The 16698-nt window shown below is 46.9% G+C and overlaps 1 protein-coding gene across 1 annotated transcript in view; it reads left to right on the top strand.

Moving 5' to 3' along the window:
• The first annotated feature begins 355 nt into the window (after positions 1-355).
• ANXA3 (annexin A3) overlaps positions 356-16698 on the top strand; it is a 125711-nt gene continuing 109368 nt past the window's right edge. The window contains exon 1 of the mRNA XM_077476090.1: positions 356-487. The gene's annotated coding sequence lies outside the window, so the exon portion shown is untranslated. The remainder of the gene's footprint in view (positions 488-16698) is intronic.

Here is a 16698-nt window from a genome sequence, read left to right on the forward strand (position 1 = left end):
CAGATTGTTAGTACAGCAGCTCTGATCTGAGCTGTCTTTTTTTTTTTTTTGTTCAGCCCGCTGGGTTAAACGAATAAAAAAACTAGTGGTGTGTGCCAGAAATAACAGGGGTACAGACAACAATAAAAACCTGACAGGGGGTTCTAACCCCTCTATTGAAAACTAAGTTTAGACTATAGTTACACTTGCAGTTTGTTTATAATGTGACCTGCATTTTCAATAAATGTAGTGTGAGTGTAGCCTTGGTGTGAGGAGATTTGACCAGTCCCTCTCGTTCTGCGTTGTGTGTGAGGTGAGTCCAGTGTGTGAGGTAGGAGACTTCCTGACGTGCAGGGTGCAATGCATGCCGGGAGGAGGAGCGCTGACTGGACCTCTTCATCATCATCCTCCCTCCTATGACTGAGCCCGGGAAGGGTGCGGCTTGTTCACTTTCCTCAGCCTGAGTCCGGAGGGGAGAAGTAGTGCTGTGACTGGAGCAGACGAGTCGGTGAGTAGAATGTGGAGAGTGGGGGGAGTGTGTTGTACTGGGTCTGTCTGCTATGCACACTCCTAATCACATCATGTGTGTTCTGTCTCCCTGTCCCATCCTCAGCAGCAGCTTTTACATTCCCCCATGAGGGCTCCTTACCAGGACTGTTTAGGTTACACCTCCTTGTATGACAAATGCACTGCTTTGTTGAATGGCTTATCTGTGACACTGAGCTTCAAATCTCTTCTATGCAACAGTTTGTACAGCCATAGGCATTGTACACAATACAATCAGATTTACCAAAACGGTATAATATGATGACCTACCTAATTATCCAATCAATTTACACTCACCGGACACTTTACTAGGTACACCTTGCTAGTAAGGATGGGTGAACAGTTCGGGCTGAGCATTTGCCAAACACCCGAATTTACAGGGTGTTCGCCCCAAAGAACACCCTGCAATGCACAGTGCATTCTGCACCCTGATTGGACAATGTTTGCCCAATCGGGGTGCAGTGTAAGCTGTATAGTTGACGTTTTGGAATCTCGGCAGAATCGCTGAGTTTTTGCCTGCGATCTCAAATCGCACTGCAATCACAAAATGCACGTTTGAGTGCCATTCATTTTCAGTGGCACCTACATGCGGTGAAAGAATATGAGGTTTCCTTGGATAGGGGTCAAAATCTGTCCAATATGAGACCAGTGGTAACTAAGGATGAGCTCCGGCGTGTTGGGACAGCACACGTGCAGAGCCCGCCAGGAAGTCGGCACTGTGTTGCTCTAATCACAGGTAGTGAGACATTTCCCGATCTCTGCAGCCGCGAATCGGAAAATGTCTCACTGCCTGTGATTAGCGATGCGCCGACTTCCTGGCGGGCTCTGCACGTGTGCTGTGCCAACACGCCGGAGCTCCTCCTTAGTCATAACGAGCCACAGGGTTGCCTGGAGGTTTTGGGTGACCGACCAATATTAGAGGGATGCATTATGGTTTATTATTTGTACTTGGTAGTTTGCCTGTTATTTTAATCTGTGTTATTTATTCTTTGTTGTGTTTTAATTGTATGGATGTTTTATTTGTAGTGTAGTTTTAATTTTTGTTATTGGTAATTTTGTATCTTGTTCAGTCTATATTTGTGATCTTGAATAGTCTTTGTTAAGGCGGAGGTCCGCCCACTGCTGCAAAAATGAAAAGCCAGCAGCTGCACATACTGCATATGCTGACTTTTAATAATAGGACACTTACCTGTCCTGGAGTCCAGCGATGTCGGAACCGCAGCTGATGTTCCCATCAGCTGTTGGAGTGCTGCCGCCTCCCTTGCGAGTAAGGGAACCCAGCAGTTTAGCCTTTCGGCTTCACGCCGGGGACCCTACTATGTGTGTGCGAGGTTCCACTCCTCTCTCCTCTCCTACTGGCTCGGTGTCCAGAGGAGGAGGGAGCCCCAGCTTTAAAGTCAATACCCGTGGCTGAGGCTTCCGGAAGTGGGGAAAGCATACCTGTGAAAGACAGGTATGCCCCCCCCCCCCCAAAAAAAAAGGTGCCAAATGTGGCACCGGAGGAGGGAGAAATACAATGAGCGGAGTTCCACTTTTGGGTGGAACCCCGTTTTAAGTGTGTCTGTGTCATAATAATTTTCCTTTGGGATTATTAAACTATTTAGCTCTTGATCTGAAGTGAGAAGAGACTGTAGACCATGGCTACCAGGTGTTGCAGAATTTCTCCTGTGTATGATATAAGGAGACAGTTATGGCGCGTACACACATCAGACTATCCGGCGGACTTAGGCCGCGTACACACGGGCGGATTGTCTGTCCAACTTAGTCCGCTAAACCGTGTTTCAGCGGACAATCCGCTCGTGTGTGGGCTTCAGCGGACTTTTTCAGTGGACTGTCTGACGAACAAAGTCTTACGGAATTTCCGTAATTTTGTCCGTTCAAACTTGGTTTTGTCCGTCCAAACTTGGTTTCAGCGGACAGTCCGCTCGTGTGTAGGCAAGTTGGACGGACTAAGTATGGCGCATGCTCAGAAAGGATTTACACGGCCGAAGGTTGCATTGCAGTGTATAGGACATCGTTTTTCCAGTCCCGTCGTACGTGCTGTACACGTCATCACGCACGCTTTCAGCGGACTGTCTGCTCATCATGTGTGGTCAAGTCCGTTCATTCAAATTTTGAACGGACTGTCTGTCGGATTGTCTGACGAACTTAGTTGGGCAGACAATCCGCCCGTGTGTACGCGGCCTTAGTCTGGCGGAAAAACCGCCGGACTTTCCGAACGAGCTGCCTTCCCACACACGGCACTTTTGTGGCGGACTAGGTCCGGCGAACTATCCTCCGTACTTTTGAAATGAATGGACTCGCCCACACACACGGAGGAAAGTCCGTTCATTTTGAGCACGGCTCCAGGTAGCCGGGACCAGCGAAGGAGGCGTCGCTGGCCCCGTTACCTGGTATGGACTTAAAGGGGAATCCCTACCCTGAAAAAACGGCGTGGGGGTCCCCCCGGTCCATGTAAGACCTTTTATCCGAGCACGCTACCTGGCCGGCCAGGAAAGGGGGTGGGGACGAGCGAACGCCCCCTCCCTCCTGAGCAGTACCAGGCCGCGTGCCCTCAACATGTGGGGGTGCCTTGGGGAAGGGGGGGCCGCACGGCCCCCGCCACCCCAAAGCACCTTGTCCCCATGTTGATGAGGATAAGGGCCTCTTCCCGACAACCCTGGCCGTTGGTTGTCGGGGTCTGCGGGCGGGGGGCTTATCGGAAACCGTGAGCCCCCTTTAATAAGGGGGCCCCCTACCCTATGTGAAATGAGTATGGGGTACAATGTACCCCTACCCATTCACCTGTGAAAAAAATGTAAAAAAACACAACACACAAGGGTTAAAATAGTTTATTGCACAGCTCCGGGGGTCTTCTTCCGTCTTCGGGGGTCTTCTCGCCGGACTCCTCCGCTATCTTCTGCTAGCTCTTTTACTAGCGGAGGAGCCTGGCTTTCTTCTTCGCCGCTGCCCTCTTCTTCCGACTTCGGGGGTCTTGTCCCCCTCTTCGGTTATTCTTGCCGGGCCACCGCCCCTTATTCTAGCTCTTTTACAAGCGGTTCTTCTGTTCTTTTCTTCTTCTCTTCTTGAGCTGTTGCCTCGTCGCTGTCTCTGGTCACAATGACAGGCGTGCGGCGACTTATATAGGGACATCGCTGGATGATGTCCCCGCCCATAATGATGTCACAGTCCCAGAAGATGCTGGGACTGTGACATCATAATGAGCGGGGACATCATCCGGCGATGTCCCTATATAAGTCGCCACGTCCCTGTCATTGTGACCAGAGACAGCGACGAGGCAACAGCTCAAGAAGAGAAGAACAGAAGGCCAGAAGACAGCGGCGACAGAAAACCGCGCCACCGCTTGTAAAAGAGCTAGAAGAAGGGGTGGTGGCCCGGCAAGAAGAACCGAAGAGGGGGACAAGACCCCCGAAGTCCGAAGAAGAGGGCGACGGCGAAGGCGAAGAAGAAAGCCGGGCTCCTCCGCTAGTAAAAGAGCTAGCAGAAGATAGCGGAGGAGTCCGGCGAGAAGACCCCCGGAGCTGTGCAATAAACTATTTTAACCCTTGTGTGTTGTGTTTTTTTTTTTTTTTTTTTTTCACAGGTAAATGGGTAGGGGTACATTGTACCCCGTACTCATTCACATAGGGTGGGGGGCCAGGATCCGGGGGCCCCCTTATTAAAGGGGCTCACGGTTTACGATAAGCCCCCTGCCCGCAGACCCCGGCAACCAACGGCCAGGGTTGTCAGGAAGAGGCCCTTGTCCTCATCAACATGGGGACAAGGTGCTTTGGGGTGGGGGGCCGTGCGGCCCCTCCTTCCCCAAGGCACCCCCACATGTTGAGTGCACGCGGCCTGGTACTGCTCAGGAGGGAGGGGGGCGCTTGCTCTTCCCCCATCCCCTTTCCTGGCCGGCCGGGTAGCGTGCTCTGATAAGGGTCTTATATGGACCTGGGGGGGACCCCCACGCCGTTTGTTTGGCGTAGGGATTCCCCTTTAAGTCCATACCAGGTGACTGGGCCAGCGACGCCTCCTTCGCTGGTCCCGGCTACTTGGAGCCGCACTCAAAATGAGCGGACTTTCCTCCGGGCGGGAAAAGTCCATTCATTTCAAAAGTACGGCGGACTAGCCCACACACGGGCGGATTGGCCGGCGTGACTTTTCCACCAGATTGATTGTGTGTATGGGGTTTTAGGCTCTACAAGTGTTCAACGTCCTTTTTGAATTTGGTCAGCTCTTGAGATTAGGGGAGTGATAGGCTGCTTCGACAGGGATGAAATACAAGCCCAGGCCACATTTAGAAAGACTCTATTGACATGAGCTTGAGTACCTTTTTTTTTATTTATTTATTTTTTATTTAAATTTTGCTTTATTGCATTTACGATTAGACCCCTGATGACACGTGTGCACTCTTTAGAAGTTGTCTGAGCACTGACTGCTTAAGTGGTTGTAAACCCTTACAAACCACTTTGACCTACAGGTAAGCCTAGATTAAGGCTTACCTGTAGGTCCAAGAAATATCTCTCAAACCTATACGGTTTAGGAGATATTTGTCCGAAGACGGGCGCCGCTGTCTACGGCGCATGCGCCGTAGACAGCGGTGTGCAGGCGCACAGAGCGTGGCATCCTCGATAACAAAGATGCCGCGCGTCTCGGCTCCCGTGTGCATGCGCGGGAGTGATGTCACCGTGGCTTCGCCGAATGACAGCGGCGGAGCTGCGAGACCCACGAGAAGAGGGATGCGGCGGACTACAGGGGACAGCGGTGACTTCGCTGGCTCCTGTGTCAGGTAAGTGACACATAATGAACTACTATGCGATGCAAAGTAGCCCATTATGCTTTGCCTTTGCAGGGAATGAAAGAGGAAGTAAACTCATCAGGGTTTACTTCCTCTTTAGCTTCTTCCTTTGGCCAGGGAGGTAGGAGACTGACAGCTCTGAACGCAGAAATGAGCTGAGCTTATCGCTTTTGAGTTCTTTCTAAATAGCGTGGATGGATGACTCTGTCATCTGCCACCAAAGGAACAAATTGTGGTTGTTTCAGGAATTGTCTGAAATTCAATCTGTGTCTGGTCAGCTTCATTGTGAAACAGTAAGAAAACTCTCCATTCGCTATACATCCGTTACATATGCGCTTTAAATTTTTATTTATTTTGTTTATCACTTTTATTCCGATTAGTAGGAATGTAATCATCCCTTGTAAAAGAAATAAGCATGACAGGTCCTCTTTATTGAGATATCTGGGATCAAAATACCCCACATCTCAATTTTAAAATGTTAATTTTGCCTTTTAAAGAAAAAAAAAAATCCCTTTTTAAAGAGGAGGGCCGGTTATACAAAAAAAAAAAAAAGTCAGCAGCTGCAAACACTGCAGCTGCTGACTTAATCAACACACTCACCTGTCCAGGGTGCCCGCGATGTCGGCCGCCCGAGGCCGACCCGTCCCTCGGCTCTCGGCTCTCGGGTCCCGGTGCTGCCATTCCTTGTAAGGGAAACAGGCAGTGGAGTCTTATGGCTTCACTGCCCGTTTCCTACTGCGCATGCGCGAGTCCCGCAGCTACTGCGCATGCGCGAGTCCCGCAGCGCTTTCTGAATGGGACGCGCTGTGTTCTGGAACACACAGTTCCCAGAACACAGCGCGACTCATTACCCAGAAGACGCCGCAACGAAGACAGAAGATCTCCGGAGGAGGAGGAAGAGGAAGATTAGGAGAAAGTGCCTAGCAACAGGCATTTCTGGTAAGTAAAAAAAAAAAAAAATTTTTTTCATTTTTTTTTTTTTTTTTTTTTTTTTTTTTTTTTTTTTTTTTTTTTTGTAATTTTTAATATTTTTTTTGTTTTCAGGGTTGCCCTCCACTTTAAGGCAGAGAGGCGGAAGTGACGTCAGACGTCGCTCCAGTCCTCCAAGGGCCATTGGGCCGACTGGGGGCCATCTTTGCCCTCACTGGCCTTCCTTTCCAGGCATCCATTGGATTGGCTCCGGGCTTATCGATATGTGCGGTAAGCTCGGAGATGACTGGGAAGCGGGTAGAGGGCTACCCTCCTCAAAGTGATTCCATGGTGAATCTGCCACTGGCGACCACTTTTATCAGATGCAAAGTTTCCCACAGTACAAAATAATACCAGGGTTATGTCAGCTAGCTTCCGCCATAACAGCGGTAAACCCTTACAAACCACTTTGACCTACAGGTAAGCCTAGATTAAGGCTTACCTGTAGGTCCAAGAAATATCTCCTAAACCTATACGGTTTAGGAGATATTTGCCCGAAGACGGGCACCGCTGTCTACGGCGCATGCGCCGTAGACAGCGGCGCACTGAGCGCGGCATTTCCAACAACGGAGCTGCCGCGCATGTCGGCTCCCGTGCGCATGCGCGGGAGTGACGTCATCGCGGCTCCGCCGAATGACAGCGGCGGAGCTACGAGACCCCACCGAAAAGAAGGATGCGCCGGACTACAGGGGACAGCGGTGACATTGCTGGCTCCTGTGTCAGGTAAGTGACACATAATGGGCTACTATGCGATGCATAGTAGCCCATTATGCTTTGCCTTTGCAGGGAATGAAAGAGGAAGTAAACCCATCAGGGTTTACTTCCTCTTTAACGTCTAAGTAATGACGTAAATGTACTGTGGGCGGTCGTCAAGTGGTACTATGGTACTAACAATCAAATTCTGTGATTGGGGGGCAGGACCGAGCCATCCTGTCTGTGTCAATGAACGTAGACAAGGTGGCTTGGGAGCAAGCCCGTATGAGTGTCCCCATAGGTAGCAGCTTCCTATGGGGCACTCGCTGAAGAGGAGCCCAGAGCACTGACGGTGGACTCCAGAGGAGGACGACCAAAGCTCTTCTGTTGAATACCATTACAGTAAGTATAAAAAATTTTTTTTTTAAAGAGAGAAATTGAGAGAGAAAAAAATGGCCTTAAAGGGTGTATGCCCATGTGAGGCCTGTGGTATCCTGCATGGGGGTTCAACTTGACATCTGTGTGGGTCCAGGTCTGTGGTCAGGGACCCACAACCATACACACCTACACCACATGGCTGTCAAATTGGAAACAGCGTTTTTGTCTATGCAGCAGCTGCCTCTCAATTAACATGAATGGGACTGCCTGCACGGGAATGAACGGAACACCCATTTATCCCTGTGCATCAAATAAAGGGTATAGGGCTGGTTTGCACCACAGAAATGCAGTCCAGATGTGTTTCTGCGTGTGTATTATTTTTTCAAAGTTTCCTGGGGGGTTTTTTTTTTTTTTATCATAATGCATTTTTAATGCATTTTGCCTTGTTCCAGTACAGTTCTGTGTAGTAAAAAATGCACTGTTCCACTTATTTATTTATTTTCTGCACTGGAACTGACCACACTGGTATGGACTAGGCCATTGGAACCCATATAATCTACTATCCATGTATTTATGATGCAGAAAAAAAGGCACTGGACTGCATCTGGTGTGAATCGGCCCTAAAAAAATTCTTTGAGTACAGACTGCAATTATCTTTGTTCGCTGATGATTGAAAAAAAAGAGACTCTGCAGTATAAAATGTTAGCCTGAGACCACATGGTCTTATGATGGGGAAAAGTTTGTTTATGGCCGTATAGATACTTTTATTACTAAGAATAATAATGTGATTTGGTAATGTCAACATATGCCCAACTGTCCAATTGAAGTGTGAACCATAGTGTAACAATAGGCCCACTTAAAATCATGACATTGTGTGTATCTAATAAATCTGTAACTGTATGGCATATTGGTTATTACAATTTTTTTCAAACAGATGTTTAACAAAGTCTTTCTGAACTTCTAATAAACCTGAGATTGTCTGAGTAAAATGGAGATTCCTGAGCCTTGAGATAACACTCTGGTGTAGGGGAATGATTGGGAAATATGCTGCTTTAAAAGCTCTTCGGTTTAGGGTGTGCCCATCAGGTTTAGGAGTGGTGGCTTTCTTGCATCACATCCTGAATGTAATATAAACACAGCCAAGCAGGAATACAGGCATTTTCCTAGATGTAATAATAAAATGCTGCCCTCCGGACACAACTTCCAAGGTGCTGAGCCACCCTACATCCAGTTATAGACTGAGAAACAGATTTGCCTTATCGAACATTCCAACTGCCTGCCTGTGCCTATTGTCTTTGATTTACATTCCTAGTGTTTTTTTTTTATATGGGCCTCCGAATATGTTGACTCTAGAAATGTCTTTGGCTTTAATTGTGCACATGTTCAAAATTCAAACTGCGTGGGAGTGCATGACATTTGGCACCTGTTTAACAACTAAGTTAGTGTTAGGCCTCATGCACACGAGACACAGTTAAACGCGTGTTCAGAGGCAGTTGGACACTTTTTTCAACTGCTCCTGAACTCATTCAATGTTATCCTATGTGTCCATGCACACAGTCTCGTTTTTTGCCGTTTTTATGCAGTTGCGTTTAACCTCGTTTTTCCAGAAGCAAAAAAATGGGTTCAGACGCAAAAGTTTCCACGTTTCAGACGCAAAACGCGGTAAAACACGGCAAAACGCTACCGCGTTTTGCCGCGTTTTCGTTTATAAGCGTTTTTAAAGGTGACCTTTTTTTTACATTAAAAATCTCAAAAATGATTGCAAATGATGAAAAACCATTAGAAAAATTTTAAACAATTGCAATTGCAAGTGGACAATCCACAACTTGTGGCAAGTGACATGGCAGGTGGCAAGTGATGTGGCAAGTGGACAATCCACAACTTGTGGCAAGTGACATGGCAGGTGGCAAGTGATGTGGCAAGTGGACAATCCACAACTTGTGGCAGGTGACTGGCATGTGACGTGGCAAGTGGACAATCCATAACTTGTGGCAAGTGGACAATCCACAACTTGTGGCAAGTGACGTGGCAAGTGGACAATCCACAACTTGTGGCAGGTGATGTGGCAAGTGGACAATCCACTTGTGGCAGGGGACGTGGCAAGTGACGTGGCAAGTGGACAATCCACAACTTGTGGCAGGTGACGTGGCAGGTGACGTGGAAAGTGATGTGGCAAGTGGACAATCCACAACTTGTGGCAGGTGACGTGGCAGGTGACGTGGCAAGTGGACAATCCACAACTTGTGGCATGGCAGGTGACGTGGAAAGTGGACAATCCACATCTTGTGGCAAGTGACGTGGCAGGTGATGTGGCAAGTGGACAATCCAAAACTTGTGGCAGGTGACGTGGCAAGTGGACAATCCACAACTTGTGGCAGGTGACATGGCAAGTGACGTGGCAAGTGGACAATCCACAACTTGTGGCAAGTGACATGGCAGGTGGCAAGTGACGTGGCAAGTGGACAATCCACAACTTGTGACAGGTGACGTGGCAAGTGGACAATCCACAACTTGTGGCAGGTGATGTGGCAAGTGGACAATCCACAACTTGTGGCAGGTGATGTGGCAAGTGACGTGGCAAGTAGACAATCCACAACTTGTGGCAAGTGGACAATCCACAACTTGTGGCAGGTGATGTGGCTGGTTTCGTGGCAAGTGGACAATCCACAACTTGTGGCAGGTGGCATGGCAGGTGACGTGGAAAGTGGACAATCCACATCTCGTGGCAGGTGATGTGGCAAGTGACGTGGCAAGTGGACAATCCACAACTTGTGGCAGGTGATGTGGCAAGTGGACAATCCCCAACTTGTGGCAAGTGACATGGCAAGTGACGTGGCAAGTGGACAATCCAAAACTTGTGGCAGGTGACGTGGCAAGTAACGTGGCAGGTGATGTGGCAAGTGGACAATCCACAACTTGTGGCAGGTGACGTGGCAAGTGACGTGGCAGGTGATGTGACAAGTGGACAATCCACATCTTGTGGCAAGTGACGTGGCAGCTGATGTGGCAAGTGGACAATCCAAAACTTGTGGCAAGTGACGTGGCAGGTGACGTGGCAAGTGGACAATACCCAACTTGTGGCAAGTGACATGGCAAGTGACGTGGCAAGTGGACAATCCACAACTTGTGGCAGGTGACGTGGCAAGTAACGTGGCAGGTGATGTGGCAAGTGGACAATCCCCAACTTGTGGCAAGTGACATGGCAAGTAACGTGGCAGGTGATGTGGCAAGTGGACAATCCACAACTTGTGGCAGTTGGACAGTCCACAACTTGTGGCAGGTGATGTGGCAAGTCACGTGGCAAGTGGACAATCCACAACTTGTGGCAGATGACGTGGCAAGTGACGTGGCAGGTGATGTGGCAACACTGCAGCTCTCACAGCTGCTGCTACTCACTCTGGTCTCACAAAATTGCTGAAATAGTTAATAATACTGTTTTTTGAGCTGGGGAGGGTCTATGATGTTAGCTTAACTAAACGCTTCTAGACGCAAACGCGGTAAAACGCCGCTAAATCGCTGTAAAAATCGCGGCAAAACGCGCGTTTCTAAACGCCGGTTTCAGCTTTTAAAAACATGTGTACAGCAGAGTTTGCATCTGCGTCTCGTGTGCATGAAGCCTTAGGTTGAATCCTATGGCCTTGTTTACATGGGCAACAAGCTGGCAGTAAAAACAACCATTTGAGGCTTAGTTATACTATCCCCCGACTGCCCACCTAAAAGATAACATACAGACAGAGGGGAATATATTATGTACATGTCATTGCAAATTTAAAGGATTAATTTACCTTTTCAGAAAAAATACTGCACGTTTTTTTGCATGTAAAAAAAAAAAGTGCATTTATAATTTTTTGTTGCAGGAGCCTGTAAAGCAGGGGTGCCCAACCAGTGGCCCAGGGGCCACATGTGGCCTGCAGAGCCCTTTGATGTGGCCCGCGACCCCCTGCTCTGTGATGGAATAGAATATAGTTATTAATAGTAAGTTTATTACTAAAATCACAGTGTGTGTATATATATGGGCATATCTGTTCTGCAGTGGTTACTGAGCTGCTTTCAAACTGATCCGCAGTTGCAGAGCAGTGCACCTAAGGGTTAGCTGCACTGAGCCATAGGCCCCTTTTCACACGGTCTGTCCGACCCAATTGGACCCCTCACTTTCTGTCCCTGTGACAACTGTATTTTGAAAACTGAGTTGTCGTGGAAAAAAGGATTGGTGATATTGGAGTCAATTCACTAAAAGCTAAATAATGGCTAATAATACGCGGTAAAATACTCCATTCACCTCTAAGCCCTTGTACACACGGGCAGACATTCCGACAACCAAATCCTTTGGATTTTGTCTGAAACTGTTGCATACACACAGTCGGACAAAGTTGTCAGAAAATCTGATCGTACTTAACGTGATGACATTATATCATTAGGACTGGACTACATTCAGGCTAGTAGCCAATAGCTTTGGTCTAGGAATTTGATCTGAGCATGCGTGGCACTTTGTCTGATCGGAATTCTCTACACATGATCGGACAAAGTCCGATCAGATCATGTTGTCGGAAAATTTTATAGCCCAGCTGGAAAACTTGGTCCGTCGGATACTCCGACGGAAACAGTCCGATGGAGCCCACACACTGTCGGATTATCCGACAACACGGTCCTATCGGACATTGTCCATCGGAATGTCCGACCGTGTGTACAAGAGCTAAAGAGTAGCAGATGTAAATGGACTTAAGTGTCCGTTTTGTAAGTGTCCGTTTACAAATGCCTACCTCCAATCCGATCTGCAAAAAAAAGGAAGTAGAGTGGGCTGTCATGCTCCGCTCATTGTGGCCCATAGCCGGTTACTAAGTCGCTTAGGTGGCCCTCGCTCTTCAAAAGGTTGGGCACCCCTGCTGTAAAGCATTGCACCAGAGATCAGCAGACCACTGATGCCAGGGTAACTTGCTTCCTCGTACGAGCAAGCCAATACATGCTGAATGAACTACCACGGTGCTTGCAGTGCCATGTTAGTTCATTGAAAACTACAAACTGTACCACAAGGCTGTGGCTCCCGGACCTTCTAGTTTTCTAATCACTGAGCACTGTGAATGAGTAACATGGCTGGGTGGGCGGAGATCTGCACAGCAGCGCTTTTAAAAAAAAAAAAAAAAAAAAAAAATTGACAGCTAGCAGCAGGAGGAGGACCCCCCCCCCCCCCCCCCGCTAGCTGGCACAGCGGAGATTGGGAAGGTGCGGGGGTCAGTGCATTCATAACATGTTGCATCCTGAATATGGGTGTAACATGTTATGAAAGGTAAACTGATCCAGGCTGTCAAACTCGTCCACTGAGGTCAATGGGACTAATGCAAACCAAATGCCTACCTCATGTTTGCAGCGTGATAATCTCATTTAAAATCCCTATTCGGCAAAATAAATCAGACATTCGGAAGTTGGCAGTGCCATTTAAACACCTGCTCTACCACCTTCTGAAATGGGCCAGTAGGGCCTATATAAACACTAGTACCAACATTACATGCATACAACATCAGATGAGGCCTTAGAATTGCAGATAGGGAATGTAATACCATTTATTAATATATTATACTTCAACAATTACATCATCTATCCTTTCGTGATTGGCTGCAATCCTTCTTTTTTTTTTTTTTTTTTTTGCTGACAGCAAAAAATCATCATTCTTGCCAGGAAAGGAATGATAATGTCAGTGTATCAGGGTGTAATTCATGGACAGCAGACTTTAGTATAGAGGTCGACCGATATGGGTTTTTCTCTGGCCGATGCCGATGCCGATATTTAGAAATCATGGCGGCCGATAGCCGATATATGATGCCGATTTTTTTGGGCCGATATGTTAGGCCGATTTTATTTTATTTATTTATTTTTAATCCCCCTTGATCTAACACACCTTTCCCACTGGGGCGTTTTAAGGCGCTTTTGGGCTAAAAATAGCGCCTGTAAAGTGCCTGTAAAATGGCTCCCCTGCAGTCTGTGTGAAAGACAGAGTGCTTTCACACTGAGGCGATGCACTGGCAGGATCTTAAAAAAAAAAGTCCTGCAAGCAGCACGTTTGGAGTGGTGTATACTGCTCATCCACCACTCCTGCCCATTGATATGAATGGGCACCACTGCCGAAGCGCATGCAATGCGATTTGGCAGCGGTGCTTCATGGGCGCATTTAACCTCTTCCTTGGCCGCTAGCTGGGTTATATGTGCCCCACTAGCAGCCAAATAGCACCGCTAAAATGATGGTAAAGAGCCGCTAAAACTTGCGTTTTACCATCAACGCCTGCCCGCTCCAGTGTGAAAGCGGCCTTCATACGTGATACAGAAAATTTCTTACACTTAAACATTTATTAAACAAAACAAACCTCCAATCAGTTTACTTGTATGTATGATTAAGATAAAAAAAATATATATATATATATATATATATATATATATATAAATATAATAAAAACAGGTAGTCAAAACTTTTGGACCAAAAAAAAAAAAATGGGCTAACTTTACTGTTTTTATTTTATTTTTATTTTTTAAATGGTGTATTTTCCCAAAAAAATGCATTTGAAAGACCTCTGTGCAAATGCCGTGTGACATAAAATATTGCAACAACCGCTATTTTATTCCCTAGGATCTCTGCTAAAAAAATATATATAATTTTTGGGTGGTCTAAGTGATTTTCTGGCAGAAAATACAGGATTTTTACTTGTAAGCAACAAGTGTCAGAAAAGATTTAGTCTTTAAATGGTTAAACTGAGAACTTCTACACACAGAGATGACTTAATTCATTCAAGTGTAAACATTGTATCTTTCTGTTCTTTTCTTGGCAGCCTGCCCAGAGTGGAGGAAAGGGTTGCTATGAAGACTCAGTCAACTTAGACCATTCTATACAGAAGTCATTTCAAAGTCCCGCTGTAGTTCTAAATCGGCTTTTTATCAGCACAAATCGGCCGATGCCGATTATTTAAAAAACGGCAAATATCGGCCGATTATAAATAAGTCAGTCATAAATTAAAAGCTGTGTAAATTCCAGAAAATGTACTCTAGTTTGTAGACGCTATAACTTTTGCGCAAACCAATAAATATACGCTTATTGACATTTTTTTTACTAAAGACATGTGGCTGAATAAATTTTGCCCTAAGACCCCTTTCACACTGGAGCGTTTTTCAGGCGTTTTTCATGCGCTTTAGCGTTAAAAAAAGCGCCTGAAAGAAGCTGCAACTGCAATCCCAATGTAAAAGCCCGAGTGCTTTCACACCAAGATCCCTTTCACACTGGGGTGTTTTTCAGGCGCTTTAGCGTTAAAAAAAGCGCCTGAAAGAAGCTGCAACTGCAATCCCAATGTAAAAGCCCGAGTGCTTTCACACCAAGATCCCTTTCACACTGGGGTGTTTTTCAGGCGCTTTCGCGTTAAAAAAAGCGCCTGAAAGAAGCTGCAACTGCAATCCCAATGTAAAGTGCTTTCACACTGAGGCGCTGCGCTGGCAGAGCGTCAAAAAAAGTCCTGCAAGCAGCTTCTTTGCAGCGCTTTTGGAGCGGTGAATACAACGCTCCTAAAACACCCCTTCCCATTGAAATCAATGGGAAGCGCTTGTAAAACGCCCGAAAAACGCCTGAAAAACGCTATTGGCAGCAGCGTTTTGTGGGCGCTTTTAACCCTTTATTTGGCCACTAGCAGGGGTTAAAAGCACCCCATTAACGCTTGAAAAACGCTGGTAAAGCGCTGCTAGTTTAAGCGGCGCTTTACGAGCGTTTTTCGGGCGCTGACATTTCACATTGGGACTGCAGATGAGGCTTCTTTCAAGCGCTTTACAGGCGCTTTTTTTAACGCTAAAGCGCTTGAAAAACGCCCCAGTGTGAAAGGGGTCTAAATGTATGACTAAAATTGAGTTTATTTGATTTTTCTTATAACACAAAGTAGAAAATATCTTTTTTTTTCTCAAAATTTTCGGTCTTTTTCCATTTATATCGCAAAAAATAAAAATCGCAGAGGCAATCAAACACCATCAAAAGAAAGCTCTATTTGTGGGAAGAAAAGGACGCAAATTTAGTTTGGGTACAACATTGCATGACCGCGCAATTACCAGTTAAAGCTGTGCAGTGCGAAATTGTAAAAAGACCTCTGGTCCTTAGGCTGACAATTGGTCCGGGGCTGAAGTGGTTAAAGGATCCGGACAAAAAAGCTGACACCATCCTCAAAAAAGCCTGGGATGCAGCATCAATTAGTCTTAAAGCGGGAGTCCGCCGGGAGTTCAGTGTTTTTTTTTTTTTTTTTTATTTTTTTTTTTTAAAGCCAGCAGCTACAAATACTGCAGCTGCTGACTTTTAAAATAAGGACACTTACCCGCCCAGCGCGCCCCCGCAATGTCGGCACCCGAAGCCGATCTCTCGATTGTCTCTCGGGTGCTGCCGCCGCCATCTTGGGTATGGGAATCAGGAAGTTTTTCGGTTTCATTTCCCAGTTCCCTACTGCGCATGCGCGAGTCGCGCTGCGTAATAAGGATGGTCCCCGCTGTCTCAGGGATCCGTGTGTTTCCCAGCAGGCAGCGGGGGACTTTCGGAAAGGGGCGTTCCTTTCTGCAGAATCTACGCCGGAAGTGGGTGCAGATACCTGTACTGTACAGGTACCTGCACCCCCTCCCCCCTGAAAGGTGCCAATTGTGGCGCCGGAGGGGGGGGAGGATTCCAATGAGCGGAAGGTCCACTTTAGGGTGGACCTCCGCCTTAAGCCGGCTATGGCCGCCACAGTGGAGTGTTAGGTGGAGAAACAAAAGCCATGTAGAAGCGGGTACGTCTCGCAAAGATCTTTTGGAATCCTTTCACCTAATCTTGAATGCGGTCAAGTACAGTGCCTTGCGAAAGTATTCGGCCCCCTTGAACTTTTCAACGTTTTGCCACATTTCAGGCTTCAAACATAAAGATATAACATTTTTATTTTTTGTGAAGAATCACCAACAAGTGGGACACAATTGTGAAATGGAATGAAATCTATTGGATTTTTGAAACTTTTTTTTTTTAACTAATAAAAAAATGAAAAGTGGGGCGTGCAAAATTATTCGGCCCCCTTGCGTTAATACTTTGTAGAGCCACCTTTTGCTGCGATTACAGCTGCAAGTCGCTTGGGGTATGTCTCTATCAGTTTTGCACATCGAGAGACTGAAATTCTTGCCCATTCTTCCTTGCAAAACAGCTCGAGCTCCAGTGAGGTTGGATGGAGAGCGTTTGTGAACAGCAGTTTTCAGCTCTTTCCACAGATTCTCGATTGGATTAAGGTCTGGACTTTGACTTGGCCATTCTAACACCTGGATACGTTTATTTGTGAACCATTCCTTTGTAGATTTTGCTGTATGTTTGGGATCATTGTCTTGTT

The sequence above is a fragment of the Lithobates pipiens genome, unplaced genomic scaffold (assembly GCF_037356315.1).
Source record: "Lithobates pipiens isolate NorthernLeopardFrog02 unplaced genomic scaffold, aLitPip1_a1.2 Scaffold_13, whole genome shotgun sequence".
In the NCBI taxonomy this organism is placed as follows: Eukaryota; Metazoa; Chordata; class Amphibia; order Anura; family Ranidae; genus Lithobates; species Lithobates pipiens.